Below are 26,753 nucleotides of genomic sequence, written 5' to 3'. Positions count from 1 at the left end.
CTACTGTCAAGTTTACTGAAATGAAGTATCTAAAAAAAAAAAAACATTTCAGCACTTTACCCCTTTGCTTATAAATCCTTCAGTGAGTAGCCAGGAGGGCCTAGTGTCTGGAAACCAAGACATTATTGTTTGACTCTTTTAGTAAAGAAGCACAGAAACTCACATCACCTTGTTTGAAAAGTATTCCATATGATGGACAGTCATATTTATCATCTTCAACCAAGCAAAGAGAAAATATTGGGACTATTACTTATCTAATCATATCTGAAAAATAACCCTTAGAATTCCCAGTATATATAGAAGTTCCTAAATAGTTTCACATTACTAGGGTTTCATTAAAGGAGAGGCATATATTTCCCTAAAGAGTTATTAACTTGCAAAGTAAGTTATTCCTTTGAGGATTAAATTTTAATCCATCCATCCTTCCATTTAGCTAATGTTTACTAAACAAATAATATGTGCCAGGAATTGTGGAGCTGATCAAAGATGAATTAAAACAGTCATTAACCCCAAAGAACCCACAGTTTGGAATTATTTCCCATACATAAATTCTCTATACATTCTGCTATTTATTCCACTTGGTCTTCTCAAAAGCATTTTTATAAATTATTTTTAACTGTTGGTTGATGTTCTTTAAAATTTCCTTTTTTAAAAATATGCCTTTTATACTTGTACTTTGATAATTTGAAAAGTAAAATAAGTAAATATACAGTGAAGCATATTTTATACTATAATTATGCTATAATTATACTCTTTTTTGAAGAAAAATGAAAGAATTGCCAATATTAATTTGGTAACAATTACTTATATAATCAAATTTTCCAGAGAAAAAAAGCACAACTGGGATGTTAACCTATTTCAATTTCATTTAGATGTATTTGTTTTTTTCCAAACTTGTACTTTATCCCCAGGACTATAAATTTAAGTCAGTGAAAGAAACAAAAAGTGGCATCTCTAGTTGAAAGGCAATGAAACTGGAAAAGAAGTTCAATAGCTCACCTATTAATTATTTATTCAGTAAACAATAAAGGAGTATAAAAGCAGCTATGTTAGTAAAATATTAAAATGTAAGGAAATAAAGACTTGGAAAGTTACAAAACAAAAAAAATGGGTGTCATTCATAACCATCACAGACTTGACTTCCATAAAAGAGTCAGTGAATTATTAATTGGTATCATTAAGGTAATGATGCCAGCATTTGACAGCAGAATGTGAGATGAATCACGGAAATTTTTAGAAAAACAAAAGTTTAATAATCTTTTGTGTCACATCCCTTGCTTTCGGATGCAATAGTCTCATTATCGAAGACATTATTTCAAGGTAACATTTTAAATTCTCTTTTAAAAACAAGACACATAGTATAAAAAATTCTGTAATTATTTTAGTTATAAGTGAAAAACTTCAGCAGGGAGTTTTTACTTCAGCTCATGTTTTCATTAAGATAGAAATCATGATTCCTGCCATGAATCCTCTATTGCTAAAATGCATTTTTATAATATAAAATATTTCTCTTAATACAGTTCTAAAAAATAATGAAGACAGCTTTTTAGTTCGATTCCAAGTCTATCAGTGGCAATGGACTTTTTAGTCAAGTTCTTCACTTTAGTGATTATCATGGTGACTTCCATATCAAGTTGTAAACAGTACATACCTAAGTAGGTTATTTTTAAGTCAATCAATTGAATTTTCTCAAAATTGGACAAGAAAAGGGTTCTGTAAATTCTCAGTAGCTATCACTATTTCTATCTAACAATGTAGCAAATGATAACTCAATCTTGTTTATATGTAATTTTTGACTGATGTCATGTGTAAGAATATAGGGCCAAATCTGTAAGATAATGTGTTTGTTCTCAGTATCTCTTGAGACGAAATGACATTTTTTTAAAAACCCTGTTGGAGACTGGATCTTTCATGTGCCAAACCATTTCTAAACAGATTATTGTTTAGAGTCACTCTGCTGCAAAATATGGATCCTAATCTGCCTATTGTTTCAACAAGTTATACTACATGTTGCAAAAATGTTATCACAACCACATTCAGTTCCTTATCTTTAAAGTTCACTTCCAAGGTTTAATAATTACAGTAAAAATATGCCTTTGCAGAAAAAAAGAGTTAGTGTATTGATTATCCAGATAAGTAATTATTTCAATTTTTTTTAGTAATAGAAACGTATGGTTTATATTAGTGATAAAACTGCATCTTAAATAAGATCATATTTCTCTTAATTCCCATTTTTATGCATGTTGGAGATGTAAACCCAGCTTTGTTATATGATTATTGGTGGAAACATTTTTAAATAAAATTTTATAAGGAAACAAGTTATGTTTTCCAAGTAGAATGAACATGTGATATTGAAGTTGTTGAATATCTCTGTACCTTGCTTTTCCATCTAAAAGACAGAAAGTTGTGCCTGTTCTTCACTGAGTGACAAAGTAACAGAAACTGTTATTTGCAAGTCCAAATTTTCCTAAGTTCAAGGTTTTCTGTTTATCATATAAACTTGTATATAGTGCTCATCTATTGTAGAAGCTAGAAAAACTGCAGTTTACAACCAATCAGAGAAATTTTGATTTGGAAATTACATAGCTGTTAGTGCTGCCTTAGAATATAACAAGATAAACTATAAATTTAAAACATGGATCAAATCAGTAAACTCTCCTGAGACCTAAAAATTTCCTGAGCACACTGTTCTGGGCTGCCCTCAGGTAACTTACAGTCTAGTTGGATAAATGAAAACATTGAATACTTCAAGAGGTAGAAGTCATCGAGCAATTAGTTCCACCGATTATCCTTGTGTTAGCTGTGCTAAAAAAAGAAACATAAAATTATATTTATGATAAACAGAACTATATGTTGGTATGAAATAGCTTAAAGGTTTTAAATCTTGGAAGTGGGGTTTTGTTGTTTTTTTTTAAGTTAATCCTTCAGAGTTTAGTCATTGTTTAGAAATAGTCAACTGATAGATCCAATGCTAAGAGATTCTACTTATCATTTTTTCAAGTGACATTTAAAATGTCTATCCTACCAAACTTGCTCAACAGTAGGGAAACTGAAAATTGTTAAGTTAAAGGAAAAATATAAGAAAAGGGTTCTTCTCATCCACTTACCTAATTATTAGAGTTTTAAATTGCACTTCAATGACCATCTCACCCTGGGACATTACTGAAAAACACGTATGTCAATAAATAAATGAGGATAAAAAATCTACACAATAACAACAAAACAATAAGAATTTCTTTTATCATTTAATTATAATTTTGGCATAAATGCTTAGTTGATTCTTGCCAAACAATGGCAAGATTTATGACTACCAAGCAATCTGTACTGCTCTTGTAATTAACCTGAAATTTTACATTATTCTCAGAAGCAATTATCCTCTTAAAAGTGAACATATTGCTTTTGAGATTGAAATTGTGTAGAAGATAAACAAATGTGAAAGTATAATGTTTATAACATGGCTAAAGCTACTGCTTAGCCTTCAATTAGTGAATTTTGCATGTTAGCATAAATTAGATTTTGTGATGGTTTCCTGGAGAAATATTTAATTACATAAAACAGTTCACCTGTGAAAAACTACATCTTTAATAAAAATGCCAAGTGCTAGAGGATAATAATCACATCATCTATTTATATTTTCAATCATTCCTCCCTCCGCTTCTTTAAAAACTATGTTCAAAGAAAAGAAGGGTTAGACTAAGTGATGTGTTACACATAGTGCACAATGTTTTTACAACTAAATGACTCTTACTTATATTACCAGCAGGTCTTGGTTGTGGTCAAATCATGTGAAGTCAATTCACTTAACATTTTTCTTCCTTGATATAGGTTAGCTTCTCTCTCTTGAAAGGAAAGTTGAAAATTGCCAATATTTTCAGTTATTTGGAAACTTCATTGTGAAAGTTTCATAATAGTTTTATTTATTTACATTGTACGTACCATAACATTGGAGTTGAGACAATTTATACCCTGATGAAATTTCAGGGATGACTTTATGATCTGATGGTAACATAAATGAAAAAATTTTGAAAAAAAGGAAAAATGAAATTTTCTTTATTGAAAGGAGATTCAGCATATTGTATTTAGTTTCTGATGCGGTATGGCTCCTCCAGTTCATTAGAAAGGGGAATAAGGCATCAAAGGAGGTTGACAGTTGGTTGATGTGTATGCCTAGCTACTAAATCACTGCATTCATGCTAAGACCTCCTATGTGCACCCATTAAATCCCATTCAGCTCATGAGGTAATATATGTACTGTAGCCTATGGCTGGATTTTTGCTGCTCTCCGCCCTCCCCTTATATTTATTTTTACATGCTCACATAGTCCTTTTGGCTTTCCTTTAAAGTTTTATATTTAGTATGGAGAGATCTCAAAAACCAAAATTTTGGAGAGGTAGGATAAAAAGCTATAGGAAGGTATTCATAGTGACATCACATTACATATATACTTATATATAATTATAATTTTAAACAGATGGAAAGGATACACACCAAACTCATCATAATAGTTGCCTCTGGGGAAATCTCAAAGGTAATAGGACTGAGGATGTTTGTGAAAGGGAACAACCTCAATATAAAATGTTTGATTTTTTTTTTTTAAATCAAAAAGAATGAAACCTTTACTGATTTGCAAAGGAGGAAGAATATTATAGTGTCTTTTGAACTTCTCTGTATTCTTTGAAATATGCTGAAAAAACAGCAGTGATAAAGTAGTGCTTTAGTGTACAGGATCTGGAGAAAGGCTGCGTGGGTTTAAATGTGGGGTTTACTATGCAACCTTTGGCAAGTCACTTAAGTTTTTAGGGCCTCCATTTCCTTATCTGCACAACAATGTTAAAAATAAATAGTACCTACCTTAACAGCATGTTATGAGAAGTAAATGGGATAACGTGAAAAGTATTTAGAAAAATGCTTGCCACATGTCAAAAATTAGTAATATTTTTGAATACCAAATTTTTTCAGGAACAACGTCTTTTCTTACTTATACAATAACTTATGAAATTGATTGTTAGAGAAACAATGTGTGTATAAAACAATGATGAACATATTTAAACATTTAATGAAGCTACAGAAGTGCAACTTCAATAAACTATTTCCATGTCATTCCTAGTATCGGGAGGTCATTTCGTCCTCCAACTAGCTATTTTACTTTCCCGTCATTTTCTAGGGCTCGCAATAATTCAACAGTCTGATCTTTTGCTCTTCTATTTTTTACATCTTTCTTCTTAGTTCTGAATCTACATAGGACAATCCAAATAGTTTTGAGCACAAACACAGCAAGTGTGCATTTCTTCCTTTGGCGACAGAAGCTTTAGTATTAACTGAAAAGCAGGGTGGATAATGTGACACGCGCTTTACTTTCAGCAGACTTGTTAATATCAGCTCTGAATTTTTCATGACGGCTTCGGTAACCTGTAGCCTGGAGTTGAAGCTCTGGGGGTTTCCACCACAAAGAGGTGGATCAGCTGAGCTCTCACTTCCCATCTGGCACCGGGTGACAGGGACAGTCAGGGGGGCTGCAGGAAACCTGAAGAAGTAGAAAGCTGATGTGGGACACCCATTGTAGTACATAAAAGCCTAAACATGTGCTGTTGTATGGATGTATCTTTGAGACACTTGTTTATCAATGGCTTCAGAATATTCTTAGCCAATGTGTTTAACTGTAGAGTCACAAGAACAGCTGCCGTTCGAGTAAGTAATACCCTCATACACAGTGGCATCCTGATTTGCCAAACCAGATTCCGGACTTCTCTTCAGTGAGTGTTTTATGTTGCCTGGCATACTTCTTATTTACCCACACAGACAGGTGTACACGTGCAGGCACACACACAGACACACACCATCGAGATTCGGCCCTGTTTGAAATGGTAAACCATTTTAGCTATTTCCCAGTGGTAACAAAATGGTCTCACAAAAGCTGTACTTTATGCCTGGAAGTCAAAAACAAAGTTTTTTTTTTTTTCTTTTGACCCAAATATATGCATATAAAAAGTTAAAAAGTATATATAATTAAACCATACTGAGATATCAATTTGAAACTATTAGATTAGTATCTTAATAAAGATTAAAATCCATTGTTAAAAAAAAAGTTAAAAAGAAAAAAGGAGACAAAATTTGAGCACTAACCTTTCTTGAGTCTTATGGTTATATTCTTTTTCACTGACATTTATAGTTGCCCTAGTATATGTGGGATATTGGATCATTATATACTTACTTTTATTTTTAATAGCTGTACCAATTGAGGTCTGTGCCGCAAACACCCAAACCACTATTTTTAGAATGCAGGAGTACTTAAGTACACCAGGAATGTGTTCTCTTAATTACTGTGTTCTCTATTCACTACCTTTGTTTCCCTTCTATCAAGAAAGAAGTTAAGTGAATAATGTTTAGTTTGTACTCAGAAAAAATAATTTAGGAAAGTTATAACAGTCAAGTCCTGAATGACAAGCAATTAAAAAAGAGTGAATATGAACTTTGCTACTAATATTTTTTTGTAGCTCTTCATCTGTAGAGACAATCAGACCAACTTTTAAAACTAATTTTCACTTTTATTTTCTTCTTAAATTATCTGCCTCACTATATGTAGTATGTCACTCCAATATTTCTCTGGTTTTGAGATTCATTACTGGTTTATTTGGGGGAAAGGAATCACTCCTTAAAAGCTCATTAACTTTCACTAATATTCTAATTTTAAAAGCTAATCAAAAGCTAACTTTCAATATCAAAATTGTGTTGAAGTATTTAATAGTATAACAAATTGTATATTTATAGAAAAACAATAGTAATCAAACAGTTGTAAGGATATATTATGATAGTTAATGCCTAAAATATTAAGCAATTGACTCTAATTACAATCATGAGCTCATTAAATTTTTAACAATTTATTTTATTTACTAATCCTCCCCACCCCCTTGTTGTTTGTGATTGCTGCCTGCTCTCTGTGCCCATCACTGTGTGCTCTCTGTGTCTCTTGTCTTCTTTTTAGGAGGCACCAGGAACCAATCCTGGGACCTGTAATGTGAGGGGGAGGGACTCAATTGCTTGAGTCACCTCAGTTACCTGGTTTATTAAGTTTCTCATCTCTCCTCTTTGTCTCATTTTGTTGTTCCAGCTCACCTTCACCAGGAGGCTCCAGGAAACAAACCCAGGACCTCCTGTATGGTAGACGGGAGCCCAATCGTTTGAGTCACATCTGCTTGCCAGCTCATTACATTTTGATGATACTCTCCAACTACAGAGTGACTTTGATGAAACCTACATAAGTGCATACTCATATCTATATCTGTGCTTAGGCCAGAATATTCACAATCTTGTGAGAGAATTAAGACTAATCATTCAATAATTTGAAGAGTTTAAAATTTTTTTTCACTGCAAATGAATAAAAAGGATTTAATCATTGAAACCAAACTATGTTTTGAATAGCAATTACTCAATATAGCAAATATATGCCCATGAAAATTGACTATATAAAGCCCAATAAAGCTTTTTCTGAAATGTGCAAGGTGAATGTCCATAGCACTTAGTGTATACCTCTCATACAGCAATAATTATGGCTTTTTGTATTATGGTTATTTGGACATAGTCTTATCTTCAGAATGGACTTCAGAAACAGACTTAAGTTCCAGTGTGCATTCCAACACTTAATAATTCTATATCCTTGGTGAATCTTCTTAGGTACTCTAACCTTTAGTTTTCTCATCTGTACAATGAGGTGATGGTAACTATTACACAACACTGCTGTTGAGAATTAATGAGCTATCGGGTTGAGGGTCTAGCTCAGAGTCTGATGTGTGGCAGAGATCAGAAACATTAGATTAGCTCCTGCACATCTTCCCCTCATTAACAGAGCCACCCTGGTCTGGCTTACTTGTATTTCCTTTCACAGTTCTAACACCGCACCTTTCATAGAGTGGCCAAAAATAATTCTTATACTCTTTTTAAAATGTCAAAACAATACTAAAATTCCCTTACTTTACAAAAATTCTATTTGTCTAAGAGGAAATAAAGCTGATACAATTAATTTCACACATGGGAGAATGTGCTTTCTTGTCTTCTGTAAGAGAAAGGAAAATGTTTAGAAATAAAATCTTATACTATCTTCAACTTGAGAAAATTAATCCTTTTTCTTTAATCCTGAGACTTCTCTTAGAGACATTAAAAGACAGGTGAATCAATTATTTGCTTCAAACTAAAAAGGCTCTTTTTCTTTAAAAATATTCACATATGGTTTTCAGCACACATATGAACTTCATAGTGACTTTTCCAGAATTATATTTCATGCACTCATTTCAACAAATATATGCTGAATATTGTGCCAGATTGTGTTATAAATACTAGGGTTATACAATGGGGAAACAACCTAAGTTACATACCTTCATGGCCTTTACATTCTACTGGAAGAAATACCAATGAAAAATAAAGTAAGACAATTACTGACAGTGATTAATACTATGTGGAAAATGAAGCAGGAAAAAGAGAGGGAGGTTATTTTACCCAGCATGTCTAGGGAAGACCCCCCACTATAGGAGGTAATATCTGAGTGGAGATATGATTGATGGGAAGAAGGAAGCCATGCAAAATTATGATGAAGAGAATTCCTGGCAAAGGAAACAGCAGGTATGACACCCCTAAGGTGGTGGCATCTTTATCAGGTTCTGGATGTAGCTTATAGTTTCTTCTTATGAAAATAAGGTAGCAGTGTAGGTTAAGTTAGTATCTTTAATTGAATGCGCATAGTCTTCTGATGGCCTGTGACCAAAAAAGGGTCCCAGATAATACTGAACTTTTGTAGAAACTTAAATGCTATCCATTGCATATAAGTTTTCAAAACCAAATTTAATGTAACTTAGATCTGCATAATACAGTTTTCTGAGCAAATGGAGAATTACGGATTATAATTTTAGCTTTCAAACAAAAATCATACTTAACTGACCATCAGCCCTTCCTATCCCAATTATCTTTGCTAAATAACAAATTAATGCAACTCTTAGTGGATTAAAACAACCATTTTATTTTGCTGATGGCTTTGTGGACCAGAAATTCTGGAAGGGTTTGGTTGGCCAGTTCTCACCTGGGGTCTTTAATGAGATTGGAATTAGATATAGGTGGGCTGCAGTCACTGGAAGGCTCAACTGGGTTGGACATCTAAGACGACTTCCTCACATGGCACTTATGTTGGCTATTATCTAGGACTTACATTGCACTATCAAGCTATTCTTGGTCTCTTGGACGCGGCTTAGAATTCCTCACTGCATGGAAACCTCAAGGTAGCTTGACTGCATACACGGCAGCTCACAGCTCCAAATACAGCTTTTCCAGTGGAGAACACAAAAGCTACTTTGGAAAGTACACATTAACTTTGCTGCATTGTACTGATTTCAAGTGAGTCATTAAGGCCAGCCTAGATTCTAGGGGAGTCAACATTGTGACTACTTCTTGATGAAAAGATTGAGAAAGATCTGTAGACACATATTAAAACTGCAGCACTACCTTCTATAAATAACAGTAAGCAGACTATTTCAAAGAGACAACATGGAAATCCTAGAAAATTACCATGAACTCTCTTAATAGAATATCGGTTGAATCAGTGATAAGCTCAGAGCACTTCAAATACCCTGTAGTGGCTCTGGCAGTTTGTACTTTCCAAAAATGGTCACAGCAATGTTTCCAGTGCCACATTTTCTTTCAGAACTTTGCCTCTCCTCCTTGAGGAGGGAGAGTCTCTTGCTTCTTCCCTTGAAATTGGGTGACCTTTGACAATGGAATGCAGCAAAAGTGGTGCTGTGTGAGTTCCAGGGCTGGTTCATAAAAGGGGATACATTTCTACCTGAGTGTCTCTCTTGGGTATACTCATCCTTTGTACCCAGTCTCCATGAGATGAGGAAGCTGAGGCCATAGGTAAAGGCTTGTTAAGATGCTCCAGCTGACAGCCTCAACAAAATTCTCAGCGATCAGACAGCATCGACTGCCAGAGGCCATGAGCCTTCAGAGGATTAGTTCAGCCCCCAGCCTGCAAGCCACACAGATGATACTGCATATATTAGAGACAAGCCACCTCCTACCAAGCCTTTCCCCCATGGAGAGTCATGAGCAAATTGAATGTTGTTTGTTGGTTTAAGCCACTAAGTTTTAGGGTGGTTTGTTATGTAGCAATAAATAAACCAAACCAGTGACTGTCTTCTGACCTGCTAAGCAGTGTTGCATTTGAAATAAAAAAGAAATGCACAATTTTCCAAATTAATCTTCATTTGCTCTCAAAACTAAGGCAGGAAATGCATTTCATGTATTTCTGTAATCATTCAAATAAATGCAGAATAGATACCAATTCTTGGATGACATTTCTACAGGGTCATCTCAATTGTTGAATAAATCTAGTGTTTGTGAATGTAGTAATGTTGAAGCTCCATGACACCAGCCAGTCTTAGAGCCAGTTCTTAGAAACATGATACCACACAGCAGACAGACCTGAGAAAATGTTCTTTTCATCTAGGAATTGTGTGTACAACATGAAGCTACAGATCATTCATTCATTCACTCTATAAATATTTATTGCACTTTTATTATGTTTCAGGGACTGTTCTAGGTGCTATAATACAACAGGGAACAGCACACATTAATCTCTTCATAAAGTTTATATTCTGGAAAGGAGGAGTAGACTTGAACATACAATGAACAATATATAAGTAAAATACATCACATGTCAGGTAAAAATAAAGAGGAAAAGTAGGGAGCCTGGGAAATGGAGGACAGTGGTAAATAAGGTAGTCAGTAAAAATCTCTCTGAGAAGATGAGATTTGAACAAAAACCTGAAGGAAGTGAAAGAACCAGAAAAAAAGGTTATCTGGGACAAGGATTTTCAAGGCAAAAGGAATATAAAATACAGAAGCCCAAAATAGGCACATGGTGATGCTTCCTAGGAAATGCAAGGAGGCCAGGGTGGTTGTAGCTTAAGCAAGGAAAAGAGTAGTAAGAGATAAAGGAGGAATGGAGGGAACTAAATCAAAAAGAAATTTCTAAACGATTACAATAATTCAATCTTTTGGAGAGATTTGAGTGAAAGGATGACATGATATGACTTAAATTTAAAAGGACTTTCTGGCTGTTGGACAGAGAATATACAATTGGGTAAAAAAGAAATGATCAGACAAAAGAAAATGGTGGCTTGGACAAAGATGACATTAATAGAATAGTAAGAAGTAATTGAATCACTATATATATATATTTTTTTCATAATATGTATTAATGTAAGAAAACCAACAGGATTTACTAATGGATTGGGTTGAATATGGATTATCAGAAAAAAAGGAGTCCAGGATGACTTGAGATTTTTAGCCTGATCTACTGTAAGTATGAAGGTGTCATTTATTCAGATGTTGAGTATTGTGGGAGAAATGACTGGTAAGGTGATGTTTTAGTTTCCTAGGCTGCTCAAGCAAATACCATGCAACAGGTCTGGTTAAAAAATGGGAATTTATTTGCTTATGATTCTGAGGCTAAAATAAAATCCCAAGCAAGGTGTCACACTCTTCCCAAAGCTGGCATTGTAGGGATGCCTGCCAGTGATTCTTGGCTCCTCTTTCACATTGCAAGCACATGGTAGCAAAACCTCTGGTCTCTCCCTTTCCATACACATGGGTGGGCCAGTTCCCTTGACATCTCTTGAAGATGTCTTAGGCCCAACTTCAGCTTTCATGGTTCTGCCCTTAAAGTAATTCTTTCAATTTGTCCTTTCTCTTTCTCTTTTAGTCCAGGATGGCAGTGGTTCTGTTCACACAAATTATGCAAATACCTGTCAGTTTTGCATGTAGTTTACAAGGGCCCAAATCATCAGACAAAGGAACTTTCCAAGATCATTCCCAGAAAACTCTATTTCCAATCCTGACCTCCGGAGAAGTTGCTGACTGATTCCATTTTCAGTTAAACCCTCAATGGAACACTATGATCTGTGGAGTCACTTTCCAGATATTCAGAAGTTTCCAAACCATCAATTTCTAGTTTCTTTGTGCCCAGGAGTTCTATTTCTGCTTGCTTCTTTCTTCTTGCATTTTAATATAAATGTGTGTGTGTATATATATATATATATATATATATAAAACCAGGTTGTAGTTTTCACACTTAGCTTGGAAATCTCCTCAGCTAAATATTCCAGTTCATCACTTTCAAGTTCTACCTTTCCTCTAACATCAGAAGTCAATTTTGCAAAGTTCTCTGCCATTTTTAAACAAGCCTTGTCTTTTCTCCAGTTTCCAATAACACATTTGTCATTTCCTTCTAAGGTGTCATCAGAAGGACCTTTAGCATCCACGTTTCTACCAAGAGTCTCTTCAAAGCAATCTAGGCCTTTTCTATCAAACACCTTCTTCTAGTCTCTATCCATTACCCAATGCTAAAGCCATTTCCACATTTTAGGTATTTGCAATAGCAGCATGTCACTCCCAGTACCAAAGTCTGTTCTAATTTCTTAGGCTGCTTAAGCAAATACCATGCAGTGGGTCAGGTTAAACAATGGGAATCTATTTGCTTGCAATTTCACCAAGTCAAGGTGTTGCTTTCTTTCTGAAGCCGGCATTCTGGGGTTGGCTGCCTGTGATTCTTGGCTACTCTGTTATATGGCAAGGCACATAGTGGCATCTCCAGGTCTCTTCCTCTTTTCTAGGTTCCATGTATGTCCAGCCTTTTGTTTCTGTGGCTTTCTCTCTGCCTGAATTTCTTTCTGCTTATAAAGGGCACCAGTAATAGGATTAAGTTCCATCCTGCTTGAGCTGGGCCACACTTTAACTGAAGTAGCTGCGTCAAAAGGTTATACCTAAAATGGGTTCACACCCACAGGAATGGATTAAATTTAAGAATATGTTTTTCTGGGGTACATACAGCTTCAAATTACCACCGGAGGTCAGGACTTCTTTGAATATGTTAAGTTCCTCTACTAGACATCCAATTAAATAATAGAGTATCAAAATCTGGAGTTTAGTAGAAATATGGAATTATCAGTTTGGGGATTTTCTGTTTTTGGTGATTCACCAGCCTGAGAAACATTCGTCAAGGAGTCCTGTGCTTTTTATGAAGACATAAACAGTCATAAAAGGCAAGCTGATAATAGTTCTGATTCATTATCCCATAGATTAGATATATCTGGAAAATTAATCCTTATCCCCATGGAGTATTAACAGATAGTAAAACCTGACTTCTTTATTTACCACTTACTTATTCTTTGATTGATAACTCCACAGCAGCATATTCATGAAACAGCATCTGTACCTTGTATTTTCTTTGCCTGAATATATTTAGTTTAGTGTTGTGGAAACATTAGACTGTTGCAACTGCAATTCAAATTCTTTGAAGAAAATCTTGCTTTTGTTTATAATTTGTTTTTCTGCCTAACTCTCTAATAATGCATCTTTCTTGATAAGTTCTGGTATCTACCACAAATGACATGCCCTGACAGAAAGCAAGCAAGCAGAAATTGTGGTTGTTGACATGAGCCAATGGATTTGCTTATTTCAATAGACTTAATATGTCATATTGCAATCAGAAATACTGATCAAGCCATCAGATGATGTTTAAATCATCTTCAACTTGCACACACAAGTGCAAGTATTGCTGTAATAGACACAACTACTTTCTAGACTCAATAGTCTAGCAATTAAACCAGCAAACTAAACCAGATTACCTAATTTAAATTATCTGAATACCCAGACTACTAAAATATACAAGATTCACAGTCCCTTTATGGTAGAACTTCGGCATAGGAGTTCTGCATCAGCCATCTTTTACAAAGAGACTGTCAAAGAAGTTTCAGAGATGGAAATTGCCAAGTAGATCAGCCTCTTGACCATGCTTTCCAAGCAGTAAAAGAAAAAAAAAGTGCAAGCGGAAGGGTAGTATTTTAAAACTCAATGGATCTAGAACATAATAATTTTTAAATAATTTTTTTGCTAATATATATCCTTTTTAAAAATTGTATTTGGAAAGTTTTTCAGATATGGGCTGCTAGATCTCAAGACTGGGGGGAAGGGAGAAGTGCACGGACAAATCAAGGTCATCATTAACATTTAACACCCTGAGAGAAAGAGTGAGATTCACCTATTCACCCTTCCCTCTCCATTTAGCCCTGGTGAGGCTCAAGAAGGCAATGAATTAAAATTATTCCAGACGGCATGGGGTTTTAGCTACCGTGAGTGACAGACTGGTGTTTGAAGCAGCTATGAAAGAGTACGCCAATCTGAGCCAGCACTCCATCAACACAAGGAAAATGAATGAAAGTTAACTACACATAAATTTAAAGCCAGCAAGTTCATGGTAGTGTGACTAAAGAGTTTAGAGTCAAAATTTTAATTTGTATATTCTTATCTGAAAGTTTTAAACTTGTGTCCTTGTGGAAATATCTACCACGTTGCCATACAAGGTTTATAAGCAATATTTTGGTAGAAGATAATAGGCATCTATGTTTATTTTGTCATGCATAAAGCACAATGCTGTGCTACAATTCAGTTTAATTATGGTATGACTGTGCAAAAGATGCCATAGCATTATAATAAAAGCCACCAGATGTCACTGTTACAGATAATATTCAAGCATATGCTAATCTGACAATATATGAACTTTTGATTTTTCAGTTTGATGAAATTCTGGGTTATAATTTTGGCAACATGGAAATTTGCATTTGGGCTTTCTTAACTTGTAGAAATATTTTTTTTCCATGGGCCTTACCCTCTCTATAATTCTTTTTGGTTATTCTACAGTGGCTTTAAATTTAATTATGGCATGAGAAAGATTTTCTTCCAGGAAGGTTACTCTTAGAAATGTTTTTTGGCATACTTTATACAAATAAGGCAACTTCTTACCTCTCAGAAAGGTTTGAGGATGGGTTGGTGTGAAGGTAAGTGGACTAATGATCCTTTGAGACTTGTAATTCTTTGACTTAAGTACGATCAGATATTTGATAGCAAGTTGGGCGAGGCAATCTTTCTGCCTTATAGCCTTTATTCAGAAAACTAGCTCTTCCTTACAACATGTGTTGAGAAGACAATCAGCCTGGCCAGGCAATTGAGTATGTGTTCCATGCCCCACCACACTTACCCAGGGAAGAGCAAAGATGAGTTGAAGAGATTTGAGGAAAATATTATGCACTCTATGTACCTTATATTCAGTCTATGTCTTCATTTAAACAGTAGTCTCAAATAGACAACATTTCTACCTATTTCATCTCAGTGAAACAAAGTATTTAATAATGAGAATTTCTGTTTAGGAAGCAGATAAATGAAACAGACTTTGGCACATACTAGGGTTTGGAACATCTGGCAATTTACACCCTATAGGGGAGAACTTACACTGTCAACAAATAGAGATTCATCTGATGATGTGATAGTGATATGTGCTGCATCCAGGGTTGGTTAAAATAAGGATTTCACAGCACCTCAGATCAAGTCCCATTTTAAAGAACTCATTTTTTTTTTAAAAAGAAAGGACCTTGCAGGTATATGGAAAAGGATCTCATGACTTTATAGGGTCTAGTTAAATCATCCTAAAGTTATGTTGTTACATTACTACAGATCAACAAAATCTACATAGGAAAGGAAAGAAAAAATTCAGGAAAGTTTTGAGAAGTGAAAATGTCCCCTTTTGACAAAGGAACAAGTAGTAACAGCCACAAAACCTGTCTGTGTGCTTATGCCATTGTGGAATGTTGTTTAACATATGGAGAGCTTGGCTCTTCTGCTGTCAGCCCAGGGCAAGGGATGAATTATCCAGGTAAAATCAAGTTCCTTCTTCAATAGAAGCAAAATATTTTCCCAATGAGATGTCTAATAGCCTCGGCAAAAAGCTGTTGTATGAAGAACTGAGAAACTGGCCTGACATTAAATATAATTTTTTAAAAAATGTTTTAATGGTAGTGAAAAACAAAACAAAACACAATTTACTTAGGAACATTATCATGAGGGATGTCAGCAAAAACCTTCCATTCTATCCTTCTCTTTTTGAAGAAATAAAGGCAGTAAAGAGAAAGAAGAATCTACCATTTGAAGTTTTCCTTTTTACTTCTTGGCAAAGCCTTTCAGTTTTGAGTCTATTGTGCTTAAATCTCCCGTTTCTTTAACATCAAACCATGATTAAAAACTTCAGTAATCAGGAACTGAACTAGATTCAAACCATTGATCTATTTGGGAAGGGCTTATATCTGTTTCATTTCCTTGGGCTTTACACTCTTTTCATTGAGGAAAGGGAGGAGGTTCAATCTGACATGGAAAAATATCTCTGATCACTGCATTTCCCATTTTCCGTCTTGTTACTGCTTTAGGGTATAGTTTCAGGAATACTGACTGACAAATTATAGATATTCGTCAAAACAGAGTGGCTTATATGCTTAGAAATTAAACTGAAATGCTTCACAAATTAATGCACAGTTTGGTGTCAGAAGATAAGGTTGCTGGGAGTCAAGTAACTTTATAACTTTATATCCAATTCCTTTCCATTTTTAAGTATGTTCAAGAAACAGTGGAGCGGAGCTGGAGCTCCAAATTCTCGCTGTTGGCTTGCTTGGTACAAAGTACTAAGTCAATTGTGTGCCTAATCTTTAGTCATGCTGGCTTCATCTGCCTTTGTTCTCCTGGCTGTGCTGTCTTCTCTGTCCTTCTTCAAGTCATGCATTAGCCCTGATCACTGCAGAGGCCATCAGCCGTTGCTCTATTCACGTTCTTAGTTCCTTTAAACTTGAGTCAACCTGTGAGTTAGAAATATTTATATAGAGAGAATGAAAAATGGAACCGTAAATAAAACCTTTAATGTATTTCATCTAGAGGTGAGGATGAATTTTGAGGGTATTTTGCTGTACACATTTTCGTATATATTAGATTGCTATAAACTATCTTAGTTCGATTGGTGGTATCTAGTATATTGACATCATTTGGGTGGGGATAGCTGATGGAGGTTACTGATGGGAAGAGACCAGGCTCCTTTTCTCAGATCACTCACTGGATTAACCTTCTTAGAAAAAGGAGGAATGCTGTTTCTTCACTTTCCAAGAAGCAAATTGTTTGAAAATTCACTAGATAAGAAAAAAAGAACATAAGCTAGTGGAGTATAATAAAGAATTTGTTTGGTCTTAGTCCCCAGTTCTTAGGAGATATCCTTGCATATCTTGGAAATCTTTGGAATTTTTCATAATAGGAGTGTCTTTTTTATTCATGGTGGGACCAGGATCACATCTGATAGTTCATGTGCTACTAAATGACTCAGGGTGAGGCTGTCCTCACCTTTAGTCTTGGGGAAAAGGGCCTGGCTACACCAGAAAGACCAATCCTGTCACTGGGGTTTGGGGCTCTGAGCCACATCATATTAGCCCAACCTCCTCGACTTCTGGGAGGCGGGTGGACTGGCATTGGAGTTCAACCACATGGGCATTGATTTGACTCTCCAAAAACTTTGTACACTCTAGGCTCAGGTGAGCTTTCTTGATTAAGAAGATACATTGTTGTGGTGGAAGGGTGAGGTATTCTGACTCCATATGGAGAGGTCAGGGAAACTTGGGATACTTGCATTTGAGACCCTCCCACACTTCACCTTATGTGTCTCTTCTTTTGGCTTCTTCCTATTTTTATCCTTTTTGATACAATAAAGCTATAATAACAAGTATAGCACTTTCAGTGAGTTCTGTGAGTGGTTCCAGTAGATTATCGGACCTAAGAGGGAGGGAAGGTTGTAATTGGGGAGAACGAACAGTGGCCCTGGGAACCCCTTAACTTGGAACTAGTGTCTAAAGGGCAATCTTGTTGGAGATTTCTCTTAGTCTATGCAATCTGTCCAAACTATGGTGGTTAGAGTCCAAACTGAATTGAGTTGCTGATGGAAGGGCTTTAAGTTGTTGCATCCCATACAGCAAGAAAGAAAATGTACCAACACACTGAAAATCATTACAGCCCAAATTCCAAACTGTTGTAACAAATTTAAGGCAATCACTAACAATTTCCTAAGAAATTAAAAATTTAGAATTTTCTGTATAGAAGGAGTTATATCTAAAATCTGCCTTGGGTACATTGAGATCTTAAAAAAGGCAATGATATAAGGTAGTCTGCAAAATATAATTTACCCAAATCCAGTTACAAAGCCTATTGAACTGTGCTGTCTAATACAGTAGTCATTAGCTACGTGTGACTCTTGAGCATGTGAAATGTGCTTAATCAAAATAGAGATGACCTGTAAGTGTATAAGACATACCAGATTTCAAAGACTTAGTACTAAAAAAAAAAAAGAATGTAAAAATCTCAATAAAAATTTGTATATTGATTACACATTAAAATGTTAATATTTTTGACATACTAGGTTAAATAAAATATAGTATTAGTTTCACTGGCTGCTTCTTACATTTTTTGAATTGGCTAGTAAAAAATTTTAAATTTCAGATATAATTTGCTTCATATTTCTGTTAGACAGTTTTCTAAAACAATGCTCTTTTGTCTTCCTGCCTTGCTCCTAGTCTGTCACCACTATAAAAACTTTTAGGAATGTATTGGCTTAAATAAAATTTTTATTTATGAAGACTTGAGTTTATATCCCCATTCTTCTACTTACTAGCAGATTTTCCACCTACTAGCCTCAATTTTTCTGTTTACAAATTAAGGTAATAATAGAGTACCTACCTACATCTCATGGTTGCTCTGAATATTACACAAACCTGTAACTTCCTTATCTATTTGATTAGTTATGATTTGTGTTATTTATACCTGTAATCCTTACCACCCAGGGATTCTCCTTAGTATTCTTATATTCATCATGTCTAGACTTAAGAGAATAAACCTCAAGGACAAAGAATATTGCCTCACCTGCCTAAAAAAATGTATACTCTAATTTTCCCAGATAATTGACAACTGGAATGACCCCTTTTCAAAAGTCACCAGGCCTAACCATGAGAATCCATCCTACATACAAGCCATACCTTGGTAGTCATCATCTTAATAATTTTTTAAAAGTTCTCAGTGTTCCTATTAGAAGTATGTACATAGAGACATAGAAGAGTTGGTTTATTACATAAATTAGTAAAATAAATCATCTGATGTTGAAAAGGGAATTTGACATAAAATGTCACCAACTAGTATGACTAAATATTTCACTGAATAAACTATCTCTTTTGATTCTTAACAAAATTGTTTAATGCAGCCCTGTTTTAAAAATCAGAATCAATGTAGAAGATGTTTATAATATAACAGAAAATATTACTTTACTCTTACAAAAACAAAAGCAAAACTAGCCCCCAGTGGATCTGCATTTGGAACATTGCATGTGGTTTTGCTTGCCAAGCTAAGAGACAAACAAAACAAGACGAGGGAGGTCAAGCTCATGACAACTAAAATAATCAAAAGGAAAAAGCTTCTGAATGACTGTAGAGAAAGAAAAATCCAGCATGAGTACAGAAAGCCTTTGAGAGTGAGAAGTATTGGAGTCTTAGATTTGAGTATGACATTGGACATTATCTTATTTATTTATTTATTTATTTATTTAAATCTCTCTCTCTCTCTCTCTCTCTCTCTCTCTCTCTCTCTCTCTCTCTCTCTCTCTCTCTCTCTCCCCCTTCCTCCTCCCTCCCTCTCTGTCTGTCTGTCTCTCTCTCTCTTTTTAAGGAGGTACCAGGGATTGAATCAGGGACCTCACAATATGAAGCAAGACCCTCAACCACTGAGCTACATCTGCTCCCGTAAATCCTTTAATCTTAAAACTAGTAAGTAACTCTAGGAATTTGAAAGAGGCAATCTAAAGCATATTAGATATTAAATGAGATGCTACTTTACTTGATATATTATCTCTAGAGATAATACAGAAGTCATTTGAAAGAGAATTTAAGCTAACTGATAGATGCCGAAACTATAACAGAATTTTTAAAAAGGAAATTAGAGAAGTTTTTTTTTCCAATTATGTCTTGAGGGCTGCTATGCTCTCCCCCTTAAACACGTTTGTGTGTCATTATTTGTGTTACAAAGGTTCATGTCTTGCAAAAGGGGCAGAAACTCCCTGGTTAATTAAGGCAGACTAGACAGAAAGGAGCCATTTAGATTTTAAACTAGATTTTAGAGAGGCAGTCACTGGGCAGCAGGAATAAAAGAAGTTTGGTTCAGCAACAGACTGGGGTAGATGCTCGGGGAGGCCATGGTAAAGGCCACAGTGGGAGGTCTTAGGTGGTGCTACACGCTTTTCTTTTAGACAGGTAGAGCCCAGCAGCAGTATATCCAGGAGGAAGCTCAGAATCCAAGTCAGGGGCCAGTGACTTGGCCAAGTAGGGGCACTGTGCCAACTTGCCCAGTGGTCAGAGACTGGATTCCAGTTTCTTAATAGTGTGGGAGAGGACGAGAGAAAAGGCTAGGAAGAATAAGGGAGAGCATCAGTTCTAAATTGATGGTGGCTCTAGGTAGTTCTTAACTAGGAATGATTTTGTCCTCCAGGGGATCTCTGACAATGTCTGGAGATAATTTGGTGGGTTGCTACTAGCATCTAGTAGGCAGAGCCTGCTAAATATCTTACAATGCATTTGATAGCCTCCTCTTGTATCTTCCCCACCCCACCAAGAAAATATTATCTGGCCCAAAATGTCAATATTCTGGTTGAGAAACTTTGCTCTAGGCAGATTTCCAAGACCAAACTTGGACAAAGAATGGCAACATTGATGTTGATTTTGGATTTCTGGCCTTCAAAACCATGGTATACTCTTCCATTCTCCACTACCCCTAATAATTTCCTACTCGGTTTTTTTTTCAAGTTTTATCTAATCTTTGATTACAGGTCATTCCAATATTCAAAAGCTATTCCTAGGCCTCAGAGAAAGATGAAAAGTACACAATTTTATTTTTCTAAAACTTTCTTTTTTTGTGGTAAAATATAGAGCATAAAATCTGTCATGTTAATCAGTGTTAAGTATACAATTCAGTGACATTAATTACATTTGCAATGTTGTACAACCATCATAGCTATCTTTTTACAAAAAATTTTTATTCCCCCAAAATAAACTCTGTACTCATTAACAATAACTCCCCTTTCCCTTCTCCTCTCAGTCCCTGATAACCTGTAATCTACTCTCTGTCTATTAATTTGCCCATTCTCAATATTTCACATAAATGGATCATACAACATTTGTCCTTTGCATCTAGCTTATTTCACTTAGTGACTGTTTTCAAGGTTCATCCATGTTGTAGCATGTATCAGAATTTCATTCCTTTTCATGACTGAATAATATTCCCTTGCATGTAAAGCAGTACCACAGTTTGTTTATCCTTTCATCTGTTGATGGAAACTCACTTTGTTTCCACCTTTGCCTATTGTGTATAGTGCTAGTATGAGCATCAGTATACAAGTATCTGCCCTACTTGTTTTTACAGATCTTTATCCAGACATTCATTCCTCCAGACACACTTTCTTGGCTGCCCCACTACCACTACCAAGGCTGAATTAGGCATCCTGCCTCTCTGTTCCCACAGCCAATGCCATGCTGTACTTTAATTACTGTTCTCTTGTCTGTCTTTCCAACAGATGTGAATAAGCTCCATGGAAACAGGGATGACATGTATCTCACTCACCTGTAACCCCAGGGTCCAGCATATTGCCCAGCATATAGAAGGCAATCCGTGCATGGGTTTCAAATAAATGAATGAACAAAGCCTAGTTAAAAAATCTTTGACCAACCAGGGGGCAAGAATGCTATTGATTATAATTGGAGAATTCTTCTACGATGCTTAGAAGATCAGAAAGCTCTAAGTAGATTTCATTTAAAAGTCTCCTTTATTAGTGGCTGCATGCTTATTTAATTGTGGAACACATGAAGTCTAAGCATGTACTCAGAAAATTCTCTAGGAAGCAGAGCTATAGCCACAGGAATCAGTAATTCTGAACACTAGAAAGAGTTAAGAAGATGGCTTCTCAACTCTGACCCTGACTAGGAAAAAAACAGAACACATTTTTCTCAGGCCTTGGATCTATAAATGTGTTCGAATTCAGCCTTATTTTCTCAAATGCTTAGCCTAATTTCAGGTAGGTGATAGGCACTCAACAGTGAGCATTTGTTTAAATAAATGGATTAAAACTCAGAATGGACTCAACCCCCTTTTTCATGAAATTTAGGGATATTTCTTATTTTCCAGTAGTCACAAAGTAACCATGGATAAAAGGTATAATTTCTTATTAATAGTATATGAAAATTTAATACTTTCAATTTTTAATTTATACTACATTACTATTATAGAAAAATAACTAAAAATAGCTATGCAATATCACATTTTTCCCTGAGAGGTCAGTATGCATAGCTATACACCAAAAATTGGCCATTTAAGAACAAGCGCTGATCCATATATACACTTCTGAAGGTTACTTCTGAACCCTTATAACCTTGGAAGAGTGTGTCCTTGTATAAAGGAAAATTTATAATAAAAAGGGTTAATGTATGCATAAATGTTAGTTCTACATTTAAAGCAACAGTTTGATTGTCATTCATTTATATTCATCTGCTATACAAGTAGAAAATAAAAGATTGGAAACTTCATCTTAGTTAACTTCTAAGAAATGCAAGTTTAATAAGTCATTATAAGCCATTTGTAGAGCACATTTCTTTTTACAAAACACTCTTATATCATCGCCTTATTTTAGACATTTAATATGGACATAATTCCTTGTTAACAAAAATCAAGCCACTTTATTACTTAAAACACCTTTTCCTTTCTTTCTTTTGTTCTTTCTTTCTTCTTTCTTTCTTTCTTTTTTCTTTCTTTCTTCTTTCTTTCTTATTTAAGGAGAAGTCTATGAGTTGGTTGGAGTCAAAATGAGCTGTGCTCAATATTCCAAAAACCTATGTAATTAAAACTGATAAGATTAAATCATTTTCCACTGTGGCTGTTCGTATGCCATATGTTAAAGTTCCCTATATGGAAACACTTAGTTCTTAAAGAAGTATATATTGTATTACAACCCTCTTAAAATTTTCATCTAACAAATAAACAAATAAAAAGATATCTGATGCTCAAATTAAAGGTCAATGAAACAGTGAAGGCCTGTGGGTCAGACACAAAGAAGTCACAGTGAAGTCAAACTTGCTGGTCACCGAGTCTTAACTCACCATACACAACCATAGTTAGTATGCTCTTTCTACACAGTTGGTAGCAATCAGATACATATTTAATGTGGTTTCATTATATCCTATAAATGCTGGCAATAGAATAATCTCCCCAGGGTATTCAGTGAATAATAGAAAAGGGAAAATGATGAGCACATTTAGCACATGCACCCACAACCTCATGATAAAAGGGAGAGTTTCCCCCATACAGCACCTGTTGTCATAGCTGGTTTAATTACTTTTCATTGTAGTCAGCGGCCTGAAATATTTATCACGGAGCCTATAATTTTCCAAATCCAAAACTGACATCTACCCAAGTGAGTATAGGAACTGAAATTTTACTTACTCCTTCTACTTTTGGTACTTTATTTGTAACATCAAAACGCTAAATAAAAGTGTCTGCCAGGGTAACATTCATTTGGTTAAGTGAATCCATGCATTTAAAGATTATAGGATGTTCACACAGCATTGGAAAGACAACCTATCACTTTCTGAATTTTAACTGAAGTAGAAATAGAAATATTTTCTTTCTTATATGTTGAAGCATTCAGTGTACTAAAATAAAAGATATAAGGGACTCTAAAGGATTCTGTACATAAGGGCCAACTAAGAACACATTTGGTCAACATTTACAGGACTTTTTCTCCCAACCTAATAAATGTAAAATCAGGTTTGATTTTTGTACCTCTGTCTCCAATGAATTATTCATTATAAATCCCTTGCTTTGGCTATGTTCTTTTGATAGTGAATTATGCTGTACTGCAGAATAAAAACTTGCTACTTCTTTTAATGAAAGTCCAAATGATTCCTTTTGATTTTATTTATTTAATTAAAAAATTATTTACACATTGTTTACTATGTCACTATTAGGCACCTTTGTAATGCTATAAAGCATTAATTAATTTAATCTTCATAACAACCCTACAATATGACAACTATTATGATTTCTATCTTACAGTTGAAGAAATTAAGGTACAGAGAGATTGAGCAATTTACCCACAGACCCTAAAGCTAGTTAGTAGTAGATCTAGGATCCATACTCTGGTAGAATAGCTCCAGAATCTGTGTTCTCATCTCTACATACTAAAAGCCAATTTTATTTCATAGGAAGGACCTTATGAATAGAAAAATAATTTAACCTAAATTTCATTAGTTCAGTTCAGATTATTAGAGAATAGTGCAATGCAGAGACAAAATTTATATTGCAACCCAGTACATACTCACATCCACAGACTGACACAAAATCTCAGAATTAAGATGACCCTTACCACATAGTCTGCACTCAACAATTTTCTATTATATTGCATATTATATTTAAAATCCTGCTTATGACCAAATAATTTCCTTTGACAATGTACTAACACTGTGGTTCTCATACCTGGCTTCCCATTAAAATTGTCTGGGGAGATTTTAAAACTAAGGTATATCTGAATCCAACGCCAACCAATTAAACTAGAAACTCTGGAGAACAGCAATTTAAAAAGCTATTCAGGTGATAGCAATAAACCACCACGGCTGAGACTCACTGCACTACTGAGTCCACATACTTAGTCTGAAACTCTCTGGAGTAGATGAAACCAAAAGATGCTTTGTTATTATCTCCAGTTGAATACAGAACCTTTGAGAGACAGAACTTTTGGATCTCCTTACATCAGCACATAAGTTTTGCATGATATAAATGTCTATTAAATTCTTTAAAAGATATTAAAATGTTTTATTTTTACAAGTAGCTTAGTTTTTGTTCTTTAATCTTATTTATACTGTTCCTTTCCTTACATATTCTTTGTGCATTAACACCTTAAAGATATATAAACCCAGGACTTCTCAGTATTTCCAATTAGTGGATTCTAAATCAACAAAATCTTATTTAAAACGTGCAATGAAATTGTGGAAAGAAAAAAAATTGTTATTTGACCAAGATTAGATTCAGATGAATGATTTTTTTATTCCTACACAAAACATGCTGCCTGGTTAATTCTATATCTTTTATCCGCACTCTTTCTCTCCCTAATCTTGTGGTTGTCTCCAAGTGTAAAATTAATACCACATATTAATTTAAATTTTGGAGTTTGAGAAGTTAACTGGCATATTAAAAAAAGTGCTGTGGCTGCCAAGTCTGATGTATAAATAAACTACTTCTTAAAAAAAAAACCTAAAAAACAGAAAAAACAAAAACCAAGACCACTAAGAAATGGTTAGGCTGAAATGTGGTTCCTCTCCCATACCATTCTGAAGTGAAAGGAAGCTGACTAAATGCCTGAAATGGGAGAGATTAAAACAATTTGAGCCAGAAGTTTGTTGTGATGAATACAAATCTCAGATGTGTTTATATGGTTTTATTTTTTGTTGTCCTATCTTTGGTTCTTTTTTATTGTTGCTGTTTTATAGGGTTCATCCTGAATTGGCAATACTTTAATTTTTCCAGTCTGCTTTCTTCAGGACTCCACGGCGACTGTTCTAGACTTTCACCTTCCAGGTAAAACAGCAGTCATCACTGGCATTCATTTTCAGTGTCCTCCACCTCAGAACTTTGCTATTACTCACCAACCTCGTCCCCTCTTCCTTAAAGCCCCCTGAGCCCAATGTAGGCTGGTTTCCTCTTCCCCTAGAGTCATCCTCAACTTCTGACTTTCCAAGTTCAATGTCCTAATTTCAGTGGAACCTCTCTTTTGCATAATGTAATACCTCTTCTTAATTCAATTCCTCTAGTTTGTAATTTTTATCAATTGCCTTAATTTAAGTTGATATTTTCCTTTCCCCAATCTACAAAGAAAGGGTTTGATTGGAAAATTAATAATAAAAGTAACACAGCTGATGATATTTTAAACGTACTTAATTATGCAAACTATTTCAACTACTATAATTTTTAAATTATGATGAATGCTAGCTGATTATACCTTGCAATTCAAAGCAGTTTTCTGGAAGGGTCTTTCTTTAGAAGAATCTTGTTAGTGCTATTCTAATATACTATAAGTTGAAAGTAGAGCACTGCTCTTCTTTAAGGATTCTTTAACTTATATGTGTCTTGACCCTAATTAGTCCAGGTCAGTGATTTTAAACTTCATTCACCTATGTTAAACTTTTAACTAGAGCCACTTATATTTTTAAAGAATTATTCCAAGTAGGAATAATTACATTTTATGTTACTTTTCTAGACTACATGGTGAAAAATAGTGACATTTTTCAGAGGAACAACCCTCCCTATAGACCCCAAATGTATGTGCATGTTTTGTAATATCAGTTACACTGCCCTGAACAAGAGAGCTACAATCAATTTTTTTCTGACTGACAAGTTCTGAACTGTCTCCCAAAACTTGAATATACTTGGGGAAATAAAAAAAAAAAAAACCAAGAGATGAGCCAGGCTGGTTTGTTTTTTTGTTTGCCAGGTTTGTGAGACGAGGGTGAGGTGCGATAAAGTCAGCAGAGGCTCTGTAAAGGCAGCAAGAAAGTACATGTTGTGACTTCCCTACATTTTGGGTTTATACTCTCACCCAAATTCTGTTCTCTAATCCCAAAGTAGCTCTAAGGAAAACTGTAGATGTGTGGAACCTCTGGGTGTTATGGAACACATCCAAAACAGCTGTGAATGATTGGCAAGCCTGCAGAACACCAAGAGATCTGGGTTTCCTGCTCGGCAGCTCCTGTTGTCATGTACCTAGGACTGACCGT

This window comes from Dasypus novemcinctus, chromosome 1, assembly GCF_030445035.2.
Source record: "Dasypus novemcinctus isolate mDasNov1 chromosome 1, mDasNov1.1.hap2, whole genome shotgun sequence".
NCBI lineage: Eukaryota > Metazoa > Chordata > Mammalia > Cingulata > Dasypodidae > Dasypus > Dasypus novemcinctus.
Note: the sequence above shows the minus strand (reverse complement) of the source record.